A 21,377-nucleotide genomic window follows, 5' to 3' on the forward strand; every position below is an offset into this window, starting at 1 on the left:
GGGTATCCATTTCTAAAAGTACAATTTCGTAGATTTGACTTTCATAGAATTGCGACCCAGCTTCTTGCAGGTACCCTATATGTATATAGATATACATATGTGTGTGTGTGTGTGTGTGTGTGTGTGTGTATGTAGATGTAGATATAGATATACATATGTGTGTGTGTGTGTGTATGTATGTATGTATGTATATAGATATACATATACATATACATATGTGTGTGTATACACACACACACACACACACACACACACACATGTGCTTTAACTATTTATACTATGAGCACCTACACTTGATGTGTGCATATTTTAATAAGCACTTACCAAACATCAACATTGCTTGGTTACACAAGTGTAAGTGAATCTTATCTCCATCAATGGCACAAGAGATAGCTATATTAGCCAACTATGATTTTAGCCAATATTGCCCCTTTATGGGTGATGTATCTATAATTGTTGCATACACCTTCAATTATTGTGTGGGAAAATTCTAGACCTTCTCGTATAAATGTGATAGACCAATATGTATATGTGCATATAGAGTATCAATGATTTTTCATAGTTGAGCAAGATAGTAAATGTTGATTTTAATTTGTATGTGGTTATTTGTGTTTATTGATAATTTGTAGTAGAACTGCATTCCATTTTATTAGAATTGATTAAGTTAATCAGTGGGTGTTTGTTGGATATTTGTGGTATTTGATTTAATTTTTATTAAGTGCTTTATACCTTTGTACTTTTTGTTTTGGGAGAAATTTGACCTTATATTATGAAAAAAGAGTTCATTTCTTCACTCGTTGTTTTATGGAAATTTGGATTTTGCTCCAATTTTGAGTTAGGTTATTGATCTTTTTATCATTGGGTTTGTTCTGCTTATGAAATTTTTGTAGACATCAACATGTTTGTTCTATGTCAAAATTTCTCTACCTTGTTAGTGATCTCCTTTGATTTTGTCAAGTTTTGAATTTTCTCCACCTATTTTGGTATCTCCTTGTTGTTCAAGTTAGGTTTCCTCAAACATATCATGTTTCTCGATTTAGTTGTTCAATTTTGAATACTTTAGATTTGGGATGATTAATATACATTTTCCCATATGTTTGAGCTAATCCCATAATGTTCTTAAGAAATTTGAGCATTTTATTTATGAATTTTTAATATTGTTATGTTTCCCTTTTTTCATTTATGCCAAGAAAATGAAAATTATTGGACCACAATTTTTGGGTGTTAGGAGACCAATGGGTTTTCCCTATTTGTCACTATTTGAAATTTGTTTTTTTTTAATGTTTTTTAAAGGAATGTCAATTGTGGTAACCTTTAGAAATAATTTTGGTCCATATATATGTATTTTATAACTTGTGCAAATTGATATTTTGATTTAATCCTATGTTTGTGGGATTTCACTATTCCTTGTGCATGTGACTTGAATCTGCCTTGGAATCTTTTACTTTTGCAATGAGGTTGCTAAGTGTGTCCTTGTGCAAGGTTATTTTACCTCATTTCTTATTGGATTTTGTGTAATGCTTTATTTGAGATTGCATCTTGATTCTTTGACATTGTTGTTGAGACTACAAAAAGGTATAAGTGAATTGTGTTGTAACGAGATCTTTGAGAGACTCATTCTCTAGGTTTGAGACAAATTGAGATTTTCATGTATCTTTTGATTTATGATTATGAGAGTCTTTTCCTGCATTATTTTTATTTGACTTTATTGCATTATATCTCATTGTTGAAATGAGGTTTCATTTTGTGTGTGAGTAATGGAGTGACTCCCTAAGGAAGCCCAAGATACAAAGGAGTTGCTAGGGTAACCCTTAAGGAGTTCATAATTAAAAAGTGACAATTAAATAAATGAACAGGGCTAAAAATTATAAGTGGATACCTTGTCATCCAAGTGCATTGTTTATGCCACAAGCTATTCAAAATCTAATATGTCTTTGAGAAGGAACTTGCACTCTATTAAACGCCAAGTTATGGTTTTCCATTAGATAAATAGTTAGAATTTTTACGTTAAGAGATTAAATTGGAAAATAAATAATACTAGGGTCATGAATCTAAATTGAGTAAACAAGATTTATCACATTGGAAAACATAAATTTAGGTTATATTGGTTTGGAGGTTGGTGCTTAGGATGATTGGTGCTCCTAAATGCTCTAGTTAGGTTTTGAGTGATGTTCATGTTTGACTATAGCCCAAAATTATTATGGTAATATTTGTTTAGGTTCATATCTTTTAGTGGTTTAAGTTGTAATACTATATGTTTGGTTCATGTTTATGTGGTCCAAAGTTATGGTTTCTAATGACATTACTTCTTCTTGGGCTCTAGCATTTGTGGCATGTGGATATCACAATTTGGTTGAGGCAAAGTATTTGGCGTTGTCATTTTTTCATTACTCCCTACCATAGGAATATTTAGTGTAGACCTACTTCAATTTTTTTTTTTTTTGAAATTCATGATTTCATACTTTGAAGATTAATATAAATAAGAGTATGTGTGTGATGGGTTGGTAAGGAAGTGGTTGGAAAGAAGATTTATCAAGTACTATGTGAAATTGTGAAGTTTTCATGTGATTGTTGTTGTTAGATACTAAAGGCAATGAGCCAAAGGTTTCTTTTAGAGATTTGAACTCATTGGTGGATTTACTTGTCCTCTCATATTTCTTAGGGAAATGATTCCACCTACAACTAACATTGTGTCAATGAGCCACCCATTCTAAAGATCACCTTGGTGTTGTTATTCATGATAATTGTCTTATCTATAGTTTTGCCCATCTTGGATTTTCCACATAAGAATTTAGTGTTCATTGTGCATTTTTCATGTGTATGCTCTTATATGTTTACATCTAATTTTGGTGAATGATTAAAATATTAATATACTAGATTTAGATTTGTGAAAGTGATAAAAAACTAACCTACTACTAATCACCCCCTCTTGATTGTTTGGTACATTCTACAATTAACACCTTCGTCATGGATCACGTTATTATAGTACCTATAAAATATTATACCTTTTGTATAAGATCCATGTATGATTTTAGTGTATGGATTTTCTCACTATGAAAAAAATTTCTTGGTCAATTTAGTATCTATGAATTGGTTTGTTTGGATATAATGGACTTATCAAAGAAAGTATAACAAAAGAATACTAAGCAAGCTCTAAAGAAACCCATCCAAGCATTGTAGCTTATTAAACTTCCAACAAAAGAATTATTTGAAAGAAGGAAAAGTAGAAGCATTGACAAATTGATTAATAATTTTCTTCCTATCATTTGCTTTGAAAAAAGTATTTTTCCTTTGAAACTTGGAAGGGCAAGAAGATTGTGATGAAAATTAATATTTGAACATATCATATGTTAATATTTTGGCCTAAAGATTTTTCAAATGTTTATATATATCCCTAAAAGATGAAAGGTTGTACACTATTTTTTTTTTGTAACAATCATCATAAATCCCTAAAGAAATATATATTTTTAACTTATTTTTGTAAAATTGACGCATCAAATTATCACACAAAAATTGGATGTGGATCAAATCATAATTTATAGGTGTAATCACTCAAAAATTTTCATCTAGATTATGAGCCCCCTTTCTAGCATTTTTACTTAATTTGTCCATTGTTTATTCTTGATCAAAATGTCATTTTGACATTTATTTGATTATAACCTATGGTTTGACCACTTTATCCTAATTATTTTATTTAATTGAAAGAATTTTCTCCCTTTTAATTAAATAAATCCCCTAAGTCCCACTTATCCTAAGTATACACATGAAAAGCATTATTCCTATTTTAAAAATAAAATAATTTAAGGCATTTTTGTCTCACATGAGGGGCACACTTTTCTATGTGAGAGGAATCTTTATTTTCAAAATAGCTTTAATTCTCCTCCACACATATGTTGCCTCTTAAACACCTTCGTTGATCATTCTTAGGTGAGATTCTTGTGCACATGGATCACTCAAGATGCATTCTCCACCCATGATTATGCCTCTCTTGCCTTTTAATCTCAACTGCCAATTTATTTTTAAAGGAGACCCTATCCTCATTCTCTCATTATTATTATTTTTGTATAAATGTTATGTTGCAAGTTTTCTTGGTGACTTTGGAGCTTTGAAGAGCTTTGACCATTCTTGAATTCACATTCTCACACTTGCATTGTAGCTTAATGGCATCATCATCTTAGCTTTCTTTATGCTATAACTTAGATCACATAGTCTAAATAAGAGACTTTATAACTCTTCATTCATGTTAGCTTGCACCTTAGTTTATCTTGCATCGCATTGGATTCATATTTGATTCTTGGATACTAGCATTCTTGTTCCTATCTTTGAATCTCTCGTTCTATGGTGCACCTTGCAATGGTTGCATAGTATGGTTCATTTGAGAGCCACCATACAACTATTTTGAACCTTTGTACATCATAGATAGGGAGCTATAAGAAACCTCTCAAGTCTCTCCTTTCATGAAATTCTTTGGGAATAATGGCTTATAGAAGTGTGCCTCATTTTTAGTATACATTTTTGGCACCCACTGTGGGGTTGGACAACCTTGTCTAGTTATATTTCTTGCATTTTCATCACTTATTTTTGCTAGCAGGTTTGGATTAATTTTTTTATAGATCGAACTATCATATGACACACTATCAATGATTGTACAATACTTTTAGTAAGGTGATGCAATATAGCGCATGTGTCAGTTTTGTACCGAATCACTATACTCTATCATACTACAGTTTTGTACAGCTTGATAGAGAGTATCATACTAGGTAGAACTATCGCATGGGCATACTAGTAAATATTGTGCAATATTGTTACAGCTAGAACTATCATCCAATCTATTTCATTTATTAATTTATGCTTCTAGTTTTCATTTTTCATTTCCAACCTTCTATATTTTGGTTTTTTGATTTCTTAATAGCTCCTAACACTAGTTTTGCATCGTATTTTTTAGATTTGACTAACCATTTGATGCCTTAACCATTGATTATTTTTTAGGGGCTAATTATTTGTTTTCTTGCTAACAGGAATTTCTAAATTAAAAGGGCGACTAACATTGTTGTAAGACTTCCCAAGAAAAATTGAAAAAAACATTTTTGTGTGTCTTCATTTCATTTCATGTGCGACATATACTAGTTGTTCATTTTCTTAGGCACATAAAACCCATAAGTAAGGGTTCATTGTTGGTAGGTGAGTATGTTCTTCACCTTCCAAGTAAATCATAAATCTTGACTTTTCATTGAACCAAGAAAGTGGGTGGGATACTCCACACTTTAGTTGTTTTAATTAATCTACTTGTTGTGTTTGGGGAAAGCATTAGGGAGTAGGATAGTATGCTCTTCACCTCTTGGTGAATCAAACCCTTAACCTCCTTGGTGTGGATCCATTTTTAAAATCTCCTAGTGATATTTTTACCTTTAGAGGGTCTTCTATTGGTGGAAAGATACCAATAGGAAAGACCCAAAGTGGGAACAAGTGAAACCCAACTAATCTAACCACTATAATCACAAACTTCTTGAAAAAGGAAAATTTCACTTGGTGAGATTACTTGTGGGATTTTGACCATGAGGAAATCACTACGTGGGTATGCTTAAGGTACCCTTGTGGCCATGAGGTTCATCATTAAGTCTCGCATCAAGAACAAGGGGGTGTTCCAAATGAAATACTTATTAGACACCTTAGAATTAGAGGCCATTTTTAGCCACTCAATATCTTAGTGCAAGGATCAATCCTAATGCACTACCTGGATCACACCAAGATTTGACTCACCATTGGTTGTGTTAATAAAACTTCCATGAAAAAGTGAATATCTATTATGGACAACCACTTTGTGTGAGGCGAGGGAGCATCAAGTCGTGGGCCAAAGTATTGAGTAATGAACCATTTCCTTTAGGTAGATATTTCTTGATGTGTTATCAAATGTGCTAGACCTATGGAAATCAATAGAACATACATGTGACAATAGTCTTCATAGGAATTTTTCTTTTAAAACTTCATGAGTGTTTGTATTGACAACGTTGCTTTGTTCCTTGTCCAATTGTTTGAAGACGTGTGTTTGTGCCACAATTTCTTTCAAAATACTACTTTGTTGTTCCAAAACTATAGCACACTTAATATTATTGTAAAATTGTTTAAATTAACCTTAAAATTTAGTCAAAACATAGGTCATTTAGCCACAAAATTGCTTAAACTTTCTTTGTTGAAGATTTTTCGTATTGCCCTTGTAAGAAGTATCATACAACACTTCTGGATTTTGAAAACTATCATTCTATATCCATTTTCAAATTATCATATTGTTATACAAAACTATAGCATACTTCCTCATAGATAAGTTATGTTAGTAGCCTACATTGTTGTGCTTCTTATTGAAAACTATCGTATGAAACTTGTTGAACTTCTATCGTATTGCTTCTTGGACTTTGTCATCTGGTCCTGTTGCTTGCTGAAATTGATGTTGATTGTGTCCTTAGCTTTGTTAGGGATGTTCATAATTGGTCATATTGCATTCCTAGTCTAAAATATGCATGTTTGGCTACGTTCTAGGCTAAAAAGGATCACCTTGGCTCTTTGGATACCTACTTGATTTGAGAGATTGTCCACTTGTCATTTCCACTTATTTCAATCTATTTTGCTTCTTGCCTAGCTGATGGATTGAGTCACTAGTGTCATGAGGCTCTTAGACACTTTTGACTAGTGATTCTCTTTGCTATCTCCTTCTTGGTGACAAGAGAACATCTTGATTCTCCAAGCTTGAACTGTTAGGATTAAACCTCAGATAGAAATAATAATTACATACAAATATAAACAATATTAGAAAATAATAGATCACATAGAAAAGAACACAAGACGCTAAGATTTAACATGGTTCAACCAGACCCTGGGCTATGTCCACCAAACAACAAGTCCAATATTATTATGATCCAATGATTACAACCTAATTAGAATTTGTAATCTCTTACAACTCAATACCACAACAAGAACCAATTCTTGCATCACACCTTATGAAACAATCCCTAACCCTAAGCCCTTTTATACAAGTATTTTTTGTTTCTTTAGGGTTAAAACTAGTTACAACATGTCAACCATAAATTGGTGAATATAAGCAATAGCCAATTGGTGAATATTAGCTATTGGTGAATAGTAGCCCAAAATTTTTTCTCGAGACAATGCCTTGAACTCCAAAAAATTTATGAAGTATGTATAGTACTTCCTTGATCAATCACTACAAACCTATAATCTCCCACTTGGAGACTTATTAAACTCCACACTAGACAACAATCTCCCACTTGGAGACTGGACCTATAGCAATACCGCTAACACATGGGGCTCCCTTTGGATCAAACCACCCTGGAATGTGTTATTCTTTTATTCTTGTTCAGTCTAGAAGACTAATCGAAGCTGAAGAGGAATTTAGCTTCTCCCTTGTCACTACCTTTGTAAACATATATGTTGGATTGTCATATGTATGTATCTTGTCTAACTTTAACTAGCCATTATCCAAAACTGATCGAATAAAATGGTACCACAACTATATGTGTTCAATTTTTCAATGTAGAGTTGAATTCTTTGCAAGATGAATGACACTTTGGCTATCTGTGAACAAATAATTATCCCTTTGAGGGTGTCCCAACTCTTCCATGAAGAATTGAAACCATATCATCTCCTTGGCCACCTCTGTAGCAGCAATATACTATGCCTCTATAGTGGATAAAGCATTAACCTTTTGTAACTTAGAAACCCAACTCATTGTTGCCCCACCAATAGTAAATACATAACTTGTAGTACTCCACCTGGTATCAATATCACCTACCAAATCTAAGTTAACATAGCCCTGTAACTCAATAGTAGATCCCCCAAAGTGTAAACACTTATTGGATGTTCCTCTCAAATATATGAGAATCCATTTAACTATATTCTAATGCTCAAGCCCTGGATGACTCATATACTTGCTAACAACTCCCACTGCATGTGCAATATCTAGCCTAGTACATATCATAGCATACATCAAGCTTCCTAAACAACTAAAGGATAAGGTACCTTAGATATCTTGTCCTCCTCTTCTCATGTCTTGGGACACATCTCCTTAGTTAACTTCAAATGACTAGGTAAAGGTGTGCTGATAGCTTTAGCATTCTCCATAGAGAGATGTTGCAATGCATTCTCAACATAATCAACCTAAGATAGCATCAATTTTTTTTTCTTCATATCTCTGCAAATCTTCACACCAAGGATTTTTTTTTTGCTCCCCCAAATCCTTCGTTAAAAATGCATGTTCTAGTTGACGTTTCAGCCCCTTAATATGATTATTATTAGACCCAATTACAAGCATATATAAATATAAATAATGTAGCTATCGTCATCCAAACTCTTAAAATAAACACAATGATCTAAATAACACCTACTATATCCATGCTCGTGCATAAAACTGTCAAATTTTAGATATCATTGCCGAGGTGCTTGCTTCAAGCCATATAAAATTTTCTTCAATCTACACACTAAGTTCTCCTTACCTTTGACCTCAAATCCCTATCATTGAGCCATATATATCTCTTCATCTAAATCACTATGAAGGAAGTTTGTTTTAACATCAAGCTACTTTAAATGAAAATCTTCAGTAGCCACAATACTTAAAACAATGTGAATAGAAGTCATTTTAACAATAGGAGAGAATATCTCATCAAAATTGATACCTTTTTGTGTACACATCCTCTTACAAATAACCTAGATTTAAATCTTTTCTTACCTCCATCCTCTTCTTTCAACTTGTAAACCCACTTATTTTGTAAAGCCTTTTTACCCGTAGGCAACTTGTATAAATCTCATGTCTTATTTTTTAGTGAAGAGTCCATTTCTTCTTCGATTGTAGACTCCCACTGAATCTTTGTATCCACCTGTACAACTCCATCATAACATTTAGGTTCACTAGCATCAATAAGTAAAATAGAATACAAGGAAGGAGAAAATCTTTCTAGAGGTCTACTCGTCCTTTTTGACCATCTAACATTCATTGGGGTGTGTGGTATTTGTTTTTGTGGTTGTTGCACATCATGAAGAAGGGCTAGAACATCATCTTTTGGAGTATCATCTAGTACTTCATAATCATCTTCTTTCTTCTCATGTTGCTGCAACAGATCTTTGTACAACACTTTTTCATTGAATATGACATCCCCACTTCTTACAATTTTATGATTTTTAAAATTCCAAAGCCTATAAAAAAATTCATTAATGCCATATCCAACAAATACATGCTTCTTTGACTTAGCTTTCAGCTTGGTTCTATTTTCAGAATCTATATGAGCAAATGCTTTACAACCAAAGGTTCTAAGAAAAGAATAACTCACCTTCTTACCAGTCCATGCTTCCTCTAGAATACCACAACCCAAAGGAGTAGAGGGACCTCTATTAATCAAATATATAGTAGTATTGACAACCTCCACCCATATGTGTAAGGGCAACCCATCATGCAACCTCATGCTCCTTGCACACTCCATTATAGTCCTATTCATGTGTTCAACCACTCCATTATCATGTGGAGTCCTTGGAACAATTTTTTGTTTATGAATATCATTAGTAGAGAAATAATCTTCAAATTCATGATTGCAATACTCACCACCATTATCAAATCTAAGACATTTTAATTTCTTTCTAGTCTCATTTTCAACCAAGCATTTCCATTTCTTAAAAGTTTGAAATACATCAGATTTCTATCTAAAGAAATAAACCCATAGTTTTCTAATTGCATCATCAATAAATGTAACATAATAATGAGAGCCACCAAGGGAAGATACTTGAGCTGGTCCCCATACATTGGTATGCACAAGCTCTAATTTCTCCTTTTTATTTTCCTTCCCAGTCTTCACAAAACTCACTCTCTTTTGTTTTCCATACACACAAATTTCATAGAAATCCATATTAACACATTTTAGACCTGGTAAAACTTTCTTTGAATGAAGTACTTTCATACCTTTCTCACTCATGTGCCTAGATCTATTGTGCCATAGAACTATATCAAAATCTACAACAGTTATTTGTTCTCCCTACTCAACTACAACAAGTATTCTTGAACATTCATTTTTCTCTAAAATAATTAAAGTAGAAGGAACAATATGACCTGTACAAAGATCTAAGGTTCCTACTTTCACACCTTTTTCTACTACAAGGGAACCTTTCGAAACCTTCCAATTTTTATCATTAAAAATAAATACACAACCCTCATCACCAAGTTGCCCTGTTCAAATTAAATTCCTACTCAGCCTTGGAACATGTCTTACCTCATGTGGTAGCCAATGATTCCCATTTTGCAACTTAATCTTAACTTTTCCCTTTCCAACAATCTGATAGGTTCATTATCCCCCAAATAAACAAGTCCAAAATCCCCTTGGACATAATCAATGAAATAACCTCTATGAGGTGTAGCATGAAATGAAGTACTAGAATCTAAAACCCATGAATCATCAACACTTTCTAAAGACAAAAGAAAAGTATCCTCTCTGGATTTGTTACTTACCCCTCGTCTTCATCCGATTTATCTCCTTCATTTTTATTTCAAGTCCAACAATCTTTCTTTTTATGCCTTGCTTTACCACAGTAGCAACAGTCATTTGGTCCTCCCAATTGAGACGTCCTCCCCTTTGAGTTTCCTCTTGATTTCCCATGATTTCAGGAATTACTTCCTCTCTCAATCATTCTACCTCGACTTTTTGTGTTCAAAGAACTTCCTGATGTAGATCCACCTAAAGTTTTCTTATGAGTTTCCTCACTCAAAATAACACCGATCACATCATCATATTTTAGGGTACTACATCCAGGAATAGAATTACTCACAGTCATTACCAAGTCATTCCAACTTTTAGGTAAAGAACACAAAATCAAGAGAGCCCTAATTTTTCATCAATTTTTAATACCCATATAAGATAACTGACTAGTAACAATATTGAACTCTTTTAAATGATCCACAATAGATCCACCTTCTATCATTTTCATATTAAATAAATTCTTCATGAGAAATACCTTGTTTGAAGTAGAGGGCATTCCATATAATTTCTTTAGGGTTTCTATCAACTCTTCTATCATCTTCACTTTTGTAATATTAAACGCACTGATGATGCTAGGCATAATCGAATTCTTTCAAGTTACTTTCTATCTAAAAGATTCCAATCATCATTTGTCATAGATCCTTGATTCTTGGTTTTTCTTTCCAATGGCTTCCATAAATCCTTTTGATAAAGATAGTCCTCCATTTTTATTTTCCATAACTAAAATTTTTGCCCATTAAACTTGTCAACCCTCATCTTACCCTCATCTTCCATCGCTCCCACTCAACTGTGAGACTCCCACTCAACTGTGAGACTTTCTTGCAGAGGATAATTGAAAAAACAACCTTGCTCTAATACCACTTGTTAGGATTAAAACTCAGATAGAAATAAAAATTACATGCAAATATAAACAATATCAAAAAATAATAGATCACATAGAAAAGAACACAAGACACCAAGATTTAACATGGTTCACCCAAACCCTAGGCTATGTCCACCAAACAACAAGTCCAATATTATTACAATCAAGTGATTACAACCTAATTACAATCTGTAATCCCTTATAGCTCAATACTGCCACAAGAACTAATTTTCACATCACACCTTATGAAATAATCCCTAACCCTAAGCCCTTTTATACAAGTATTTTTCTGCTTTAGGGTTAAAACTAGTTAAAACATGTTAGCCATAAATTGGTGAATATAAGCAATAGCCAATTGGCGAATATTAGCCATTGGCGAATAGTAGCCCACCATTGGTGAATAGTAGCCCAATTTATTTTTTAAGAATTTATGAAGTATGTATAGTACTTCCTTGATTAGTCACCACAAACTAACATGAACTCCAAGTGCATTGTGCTATCTTACTAAGCTAAAATCTATGCTATTACATGTCAATTACAATTAGGTGTCAATTTGGTTAAGATAGTCCTCCCCCTTTTAGCTTTGTAAAATTACCTTCTCCTACTAGGTCTCTACATAAGAAATAGTTTGACAGTGAACCTGTCTTTGACAAGGTTGAGGAAGACCAATCCACCACTTGGTATGATCCACTCAGCCATTTTGGTAGTTCTTTCTCTACCCCACTCGATACTCCTAGAGCTGAAAAATGGTATATCTTTCAATATGAATCAAGAAGAGAGGAGTTTTCTCTTAGATAACTTCTTTTCATATATGAGAGAGGAATTGAAAGAGGAAAAAAATATTACCAATATGAACAAGCAAGATTAGAATAAGAGAGGCTCGAACAAGTAAGACACATAGCCTCTAGGGTGATCGCTCATATCTATGATAAAAACAATTCTCACATTAGCAATGCTCATGTTTTTGGAGGTCATCACACAACAAATTTTGAGAATAAAAATGATAATGCCACTTATAGAAATCCTTTTTCAACCTATGATAACTTTGGAAACAATGGCAACAATACCCCTCCAAGAATCCCAAGATCACATGTAGAAGGGTACATATCTCCACCTAGGCACTCTCATCATGGGCTATCTTCACAACATAGGAGTGAGACCGACAATGAAATTACTAGTGAATACCTTATGAGAATTCAACAAGATGACCATCTTCAAATGCTTATGCTTAAGGTATTAGAACAAGATGGGGACAAATATTTCTAATGCATGACTTCTAGAGGATGGAAATTACCCCATGAATATGACATCCAAAGGATAATTCAAAAGAGAGAACCAACATAAACTGAAATCTTGAGAAAAAAAAGATTAAGGACTTACAAAGACAAGTTTCATGCATGAAAATGGAAAAGGAGAAACCTCAAACTTCATTCATTGAAACCATATGTTCGCTCCCTTTTGATATAAGTCTTTACATGATGCCTTTCCCAAGGGATGTGAAAATTCCTAAGTATTATAAGTATGATGGGAATGGGGATCTACACAATCATGTTAGACAACTTTACAAGCTTAGCATGGACTTTATGCATGAAGATACTTACCTCATGAGGCTCTTTACAAGAAGATTGAATGGACAAGCTATGGAGTGGTTCAAAAAAATCTCTCCTCCTTTTAAGCCATTTGATGAGCTTGTGAAACTGTTTATTCAACACTACTCATACAACATACAACACCCTATTACTATGCTTGACTTATGAAACATTAAGAAAAAACAAGGGGGTCCTTTTGTCACATATTTGAAAAGATGGAGAATATTATGCTCTAGATATCCTTAGAAAATCTCCAAAAATGAGACAATTTATATCTTCATTAGTACTCTCATACTTGAGCTATATTATGATCTTATGAAACAAGTGTTCCTCACAATTAATTATATGATTGAGAGTGCATATTGTATTGAGGATGTCATTGTTAAGAGGGGTTCCATAGTTCTAAACAAGGATTAAAATGTCAATGAAATAGTAAGGACAAAGGAAAACCTTGGAATAAAAACAAGTATGTTGTCAATGATGGGGTTGTTGACGCACCTAAGACCAAGGAATCCACTTTCAACTTAGATAATGCTATCCTAGAAACCAAGCAACAAGAGGCAACAAAAATGAATGATTCAAAAAAACTCAAGCTTATGACAATCCTAAGCTCACTTAGCCCCCTAAGCCTAAGAGTAACTTCACCCCATTGGCTAATTCATACGATGTGATTCTAAAGATGTTGCTTGATAAGAAGATCATTGCTTTTCCAAAAAACTCAAGACCCTATGATCTTGTTGTTAAGAATCCATGGTGGAGGGATGATCACTTTTGCAACTACTATAGAAACAAGGGTCATAATACTGATAATTTTCTTAAGCTTAGGGACATCATACAAGATCTCATTAATGAACAAAAGGTTAGCCTAGATGGGCTAGTTAAGAACTCGGATCACAAAGCTTTCAAACAACCTCTTCCTAAGTATAAAGAGGGAGAGATATCCAACGCAAACAAGAATAACAATGACACAAAGATCGACTATACATACACAAATGTTGACAGTGTTATACATATGATTGAACCCGTTAATGAAGAAAGTGTTTAGATGATGGGGCCTAGATTTGATGAGGAAGCTAACTATGATACTTATGTTGGAAGGCCTAAAGTGATCTTGAGAACTCTTGATTCTTTCCAATACTTTGATGACAATAGACCTATAGTTTCTCTTATGGTTGTAGATTCTTCTTCCTCTTATGGTGAAAGACTAAACACTATTACTAGGGGTCAATCTAAAGTTTCTCTTAAGGTTGTTGATAATCCCAAACCAACTAATGCTAAATAAGTGGGGTCTTCCTTGTCTAAGTAAACTACTACTACTACTAGGTCCACTTAAAAAATTGTGAACAAATTGTAACACATTGTTTCTCAAATCTCCATCTTTGAGTTGTTATAGTTATCTCCTTTACACAAGGAGATCCTAGAGAAGGCTTTACATGCAACTAGTGTCCCTACCAAATTTGATGCAAATAAGTTCCAAGCTATGGTTAATCACATTTCTACTCTACATTACCTAATATTTTTGGAAGAATATGATAAAGCACTTAGCCACCCTCATAACCTTTCATTGTACATTGAAGTCCAAGTCTATCATACCCAAGTCAAACAAGTGTTGATAGATAATGGTGTAGGGTTAAATATTGTTTCCTTCAATGTTGTTCAATAATTGGGTTCTCAGAATTTTTTATTGACCCTAGATGCAATATCACTATCAAATCTTATGATAAATTTGAATGCTTCTCCAAGGGTCTCATTATGCTTCCTATTCAAGTTGTTCCTATGGAAAAATATGTAGTATTCCAAGTTCTTGATATTCCACTCTCATACAACATTTTTCTAGGGAGACCATGGATACATGACATGCAAGTTGTTCCATCAACTTTCTATCAATACATTAAGTTCCCCTTTAATGGTACTAAATTTTTATTCCTAGGGATAATTCTATGTTGATAAACACACTCACTACTACTAAGCCTCTAGTTCCAAATAAAATAGTTGCTAATGAAGTTAGGTCCTCACTTGTTGATTTTGAGAAAAATTTAAAAAAAATGACCATTGGTATGGGGGAGTATACCTTATATTTATTGTTGCATTACCATTTTCTTCACACTCTTATGGGAAACTATGTGAACGCATGAAGCCCTCATCCTCAACTATGACCATTTATGGCAAAATTATCCAATCCTTAATTCTATTAGAAGATGAGGAGAAAGACCAAGCTATTATAGATTGGATATATAGAGAGAAAGACCTAGTTGATGAGGTTACACTTTCTAGATGCATTGAACCCATAAGTCATACCAATGGTCAGAAAAGTAAAGACACAAATGGATTGGGCTATGGTGTGGATAAAAATCTTCCTATTTATGATGAAGAACTGCCTACAACTAGTGATTCAAAAGATAAGATGCAACCTATAGCTACCACTATTCTAGAAGAAGATTTCATACCTTCTACCTCCATCCTTTAAGGAGAAGACAAGCTACCTAATGATCAAATCGATGAAGCTTCCACTTCTAGAAAGCTTGACTTTGACAAGTCTAACATAGATGATCCTAATAAAGAATGAATTAGAGGAAATATTGCTCATCTTATAGCTTGTAACCAAAGTATTGACTTAAATGAATATGAATGGGATTCTCTTTCTATCACTTCTCACAAAGTTGGAATAGATGTTGTGCATGCCTATACTAATCAAACCGACGTAGTTGATGAGTCTTTTGTAGGGTTCAACAAGTTGAACTCTCAACTTACTTTAGTGGACCATGTTTATTCTCCTAGGTCTTATCCTAATTTGGGTACCTTTCAAAGTTTCCTTATGGGTCCTAACTCTCTTGTCACTAGAGGCAATTCCTTTCATATCAATAGCATAGAACCTTCCACTTTATTATCCTTCATGCACCCCAATATCATTAATTGGTCTATACAAAATCAATGACCCAAATTGTCATATTTTCAAAATGCCCATGAGATTTCTTATTATCTAAATTATATTGAGCCCATAGTCTCTTCCACTAGTGAGCCAACTATCAATAAGACTAAGTCAAATATCAAGTACCTTGGTCACAAATTAAAGTAAAAAATGAAAAAGAAAAAGGAGCTCTAATGGGAAAAACCACTTTGTGGTGGTGCTAGATTATAGAAAAAGTAAACATAAAGATGTATATGAGGGTGGAAACCTCTTTGAGGCACTTGAAGATAAGGTACTTGTTAGTCTTCCTAACCATTTTCAAGATAGATCATTGGTATTGATCAAACCTACACATCCTATCAATCTTGGTACAAAAGAGTCTCCAAAGATTATACATCTAGCTCAAGCATTGTCAGTTGAAGAAAATTAACAATTCACTCAGTTTTTCCTTGAAAATAAAATCACCTTCATTTGGAAATACACAGACATGCCTAGTCTTGACACTAATTTGATCATGCATCACCTTTCTATAGCTCCTGGTTTCAAGCTTGTAAAGCTAAAATTGAGAAAAATTCATCCACATGTTGCCTTACTAGTTAAAGCTGGATTAGAGAAGTTCCTAAGTGAAAAATTTATAAGAGCTATAGATCATGTTGAATGGATAACCAACATTGTAACTGTTTCAAAGCATGGCAAGTCCATTTGAGTTTGTGCTAATTTCTAAGATCTATATAAACCTTTCCCTAAGGATGATTTTCCACTCCAAAAGATTGATATGATAGTGGGTTCCACATGATTATGGGTTATGAAATGTATTCCCTAATGGATGGATTATAGGGATGTAACCAAATAAAACTAGCTCCTAAAGATCAAGAAAATACTACTTTTACTTATGCATGGGGTACCTTTTGTTGGAATGTTATGTCACTTGGGCTTAAGAATGTTGGTGCTACCTACTAAAGAGCCATGAAAACCATTTTCTATGATATTATGTACAAAAACATGGTGGATTATGTAGACAATACCTTAGCTAGGTCTAAATAAAGAAATACTCACTTGGAAGACTTGAGTTTGATATTGGACTGTATGGAATAATTTCAGCTTAGGCTCAATCTTAAGAAATGTGCTTTTAGTGTCACCTCTAGTAAACTTATAGGCTACATAATATCCACTAAGGGCATTGAATTTGATCCTAAGAAAGTATAAGCTATCATGGAAATGTGACCTCCTAGAGACACAAGTCAATAAAAATGTCTTCAAGGATGACTATAATCTATAAGGTTGTTTATTTCTCAGCTAGCTAATAGATCACAACCATTTAATAAGAATATGCATAAGGGATCTACATGTGTATGGAATTTGGAATGTGAAAAGAGTCTCAATCACATTAAGGAATTAGCCAAACCTCCAATCCTTATGCCTCCTATTTTAGAGAAACCCTTGATTTTGTATATTTCAACTACCACTACTTCCCTAGGGGCTAGCACAACATAATGAGAATGGAAAGGAGAGAACTATATATTATATCACTAGAACCTTAGTCACTTAAGAGATAAATTAAAATAATATTGAGAAGGCTTTCCTTATCATAGTATTTGCATCCCAAAAGATGTGACACTACATGCTAGCTCATACTGTGCATTTGGTTGCCAAAATTGATCATCTTAAGTACCTCCTAAGTAAAGCAATAGTTATGGGTAGACTTGCTAAGTGGATGATGATTCTATCTAAGTTTGACATTTAGTATGTTAAGCGTAAAGAAAAATTAAAGGGAATGTTATTGCAAACCAAATTGCCAATTTTCTGCTCCAAGGTAGTGCTCTGCAGATACACTTTCCAGATTCATCTATTATGTACATCACCAAAAGGACTTGGAAAATGTTCTTCGATGGATCCCATACTCAAAATGGTTTTGGTGTTGATATTTTTCTCATTATACCTCATGGCTGCACAATTCCTAAGTCCTACAAGTTGTTGTTTCCTTACACAAATAATATAATAGATTATGAGGCTCTCACAAATGGTATCAAATTGTCTATTGAGTGGAGAGTTACTAAGATGCATATTTTTGGAGACTCCCAATTTGTCATCAATCAAATCAATAATTACTATCAAATCAAGGATATCAAGTTGATTCCATATAAGAAATTGGTTGATGCTTTATGAAATTATTTCACCTTTGTCACTTTTCAACAAATTCCTAGGGCTGAAAACAAGGCTACAAATGCTATGGCTACTTTGGCATCCATTTTATAGTTGCAAGAATATGAATTCCTAGTGGAAGAGCTATGTTACCCCGCATATGATTTCCTTGAAAACCGATTCATGTGTACAATCATCAATCATGACTCTTCTCGTTATGCCACCATTTATTCTTACCTTTGTGACCAAATTGTTCCCAATAAACTCACTCAAAATGACAAATGCCAGCTCATTCATATTGCCTCCCATTATACCCTCATATTTTGTGATTAATATAGGAAGGGTCTAGATGGAATGCTCCTTAAGTGCTTAAAGATAGATGAGTTTGAACGAGCATTAGCTAAAGTCCACGATGATATTTGTGGGTCTCACTCTAATGGCATTACACTTGCTCAAAAGCTAATTAGAATTGGTTACTAATGACCCATTATGCAAGAAGATGTTGTGTGTTATGCTAACACATGTAAAGAGTGTCAGCCACTTGGTAATTTTATTCATGTTCCTGGACTTGAATTGATACCCTCTATTATGACTAGCCTTTTTAGTAGTTGGCCTTTGATCTAGTCAGAAAATACATCCTAGTTATTTAAGTGGACACAAGTTTATGATCACTTCTATATAATACTTCACTAAGTGTGTTGATGTTATTCTTCTTTCTTCTACTATAGGAAAACATATTTCTTTGTTCATATTGAACTATATCATTTATTACTATGTCATTCCCTCCTCTATAGTCACTGATAATGAAGGAAATTCTAGGAATAAGGATCTTAGAAAACTTTGTAAGAAGTTCAAAATTAAACAACATTGGTCCTCTATATATTACCCTCAAGGGAATGACCAAGCTAAGGCTTCAAACAAAACATTGCTAAAATTTTTGCATAGAACTATGCATAAGTCTAGGAGAGAATGACATCTGCAGATCAATCCTATGTTATGGGCTTATAGGACTAGTATACACACACCTATAGGGACTACATCATTTTCTCTAGTTTATGGTTATGACGATGTTCTACCATTAGAAGCCACAATTCCTTCTTTGCGAGTCCCTTTGAAAGGGTTGATTACTAATGAAGATCATAGAGCTATGAGGATACATGAGCTTAAAGTCCTAGATGAATGTTGTAAGGATGCTTTTGATCATATGAGAGCTTATGAAAAATGAATGTTCATCCTATAGAATTTCAAGTGGAAGCTCTTGTCCCTAGAGAAAATCCAAAAATCAACAAAATAGAGAATAGACGGGCAAGTTCGAACCTAATTGGCTGGGTCCTTATATAGTCACTGTTGCTTTTGGTTTTCTCTCTTGTCATCTTTATACACATGAGGGAGAATAGCTTCCTAAGCCCATAAATATCCTCCACTTGAATAAGTTATATGGTTAGTGCTCTCAATACTTAGTGCTTATACATATCTTGTGGTCTTGAAAAAATCTTACACACACACGCGCGCGCGCGCACACACACACACACACAATGCTGAAAAAATCCTAAAAAGCAAAAAAAATCCTTAAAAAATGATCATCTTAGTGAAAACATAGCAATAGGTGCTTTGATATGTAAGGAAACTTGGCAATAGAGAATATAACCGTTTCCACATAACCCATAATAAATCTAAAATAAACACGAAATTAAAATCCACATGCACGAGAATAGACAACATACCCACAAAATTGTGACATGAGATATACCCTAGGAAACCCTCATTGAGGGAAAAACCCAGCCTCCAAAAGCATCCATCATCATGTATTATTCAGCAAAAAATACCATTGCCATACAACCATGGAAGCCTCCATGGCCATAGCCACAACCGAGCAAACTATGTGAACAAGCATGAATCCACACATCCCATGCCATGCTTTCAACCTTCACAAATGCTCCCTTGGCTAACCTGTCAAGCCTTGTCCTGCTTGACTCTTGCCTTTTGTCTTCTCCTTGTCACTCTCTCACACTCTTTACAACAACTACCCTTGTGGCTGCTTATATCGTAGCAAGTCCCACAAAACCACCAAGTGGTATTACATAAACCATGTGCTAAAACTATGTGCTACCTAACCCACTGACCCCACATTTAATATTGGGCATTTAATTCTTTCCCCCAATATTAAATAATTACATCAAATATTATCACAATGTCAAAATACAACTCATCAAGAATATTCCATGGGAATCTTTACATGTTGCACGTCCATCTAGGTACAACATTACATAATAAAAATAAAATAATAAAATAACAATATTATGCAATGTGTGCAACACCCATTATCTCAACATGATATATTACCAAAAAAACCAAATATCTCAAAAATACAAAAAAAATCATAAAAATTCTTTAAAAAAAAACCTTACCAAGTGGTCTAAACCTAGAAATAGGCACTACTTGAGACCCTTGAACCTATGTCTATCAGTATCTCTCTTGCATGCATGCACCATTCATCTCACACTACTTTTTCCTTGCCTATCTTGGAACTGACTCTCATCTAGGTCTAGGGGGCACAAACTACAGAGCTCATCTAGGTATCCTTGTTACACAGGTGTTTCTTTGGTAGCTTGCTAACTAATATTTTTCAACACTTTCCCTTGACATCAAGTGTTTCTCCACACTTATCAAATACTTTAGCTATTTTCTAGGATGTTGCAATACTCCTCATTAGAAGACTTAATTCCTAAGGAGACAATCATGTGACTTCCACATACACACTTAAACTAAAATTGGTTGAGGCTTTCTTGAATTAATTTTCTTTGTGTGTTGTCTACAATGATTTCTTTGTCGAGTGTGCCCTCCCCAATAGTCTCTTGAGGATGTCATGGACTAGAGGACTAGGGCCATGGGGCATGCTTTCTTTTACTTTTAGCTTGTCGGTATACCTTGTTGATCTTAGGTGTTTTGAGCATCTTGCTTGACCCCCTTGACACTTAGGATCGACAGCATACCATCCTTGTCTTTTTTTTTGCAAGTGTGTGCTTATAGCCATATCAACATTTTATGTCTTGATGCAGAGCATAATCTTGCTACACTGAGCCTAATGAATCTAATTACATCGTCATCTTGACCTTTATGTCTTTGATTCATAAGTTAGGTTCGTACATACCTATCTAATATAGATCATATTCATATCATCTTATTTACACTACTAATGAATATATGATCTTCTGATGTTCCTAATAAGGCTCGATGATAAAAATTAGGACCTATTTATATAACCCTTTCAATTGCACCTTTGCATACTACCTTACATATTAGGGTTTCATTTTAGCTTAGCTTTGCATTTGAATGTTGAGAGAGTCATC

The sequence above is a fragment of the Cupressus sempervirens genome, chromosome 1 (genome assembly GCF_028749045.1).
Source record: "Cupressus sempervirens isolate cs-2001-9-10 chromosome 1, ASM2874904v1, whole genome shotgun sequence".
Taxonomy (NCBI): Eukaryota; Viridiplantae; Streptophyta; class Pinopsida; order Cupressales; family Cupressaceae; genus Cupressus; species Cupressus sempervirens.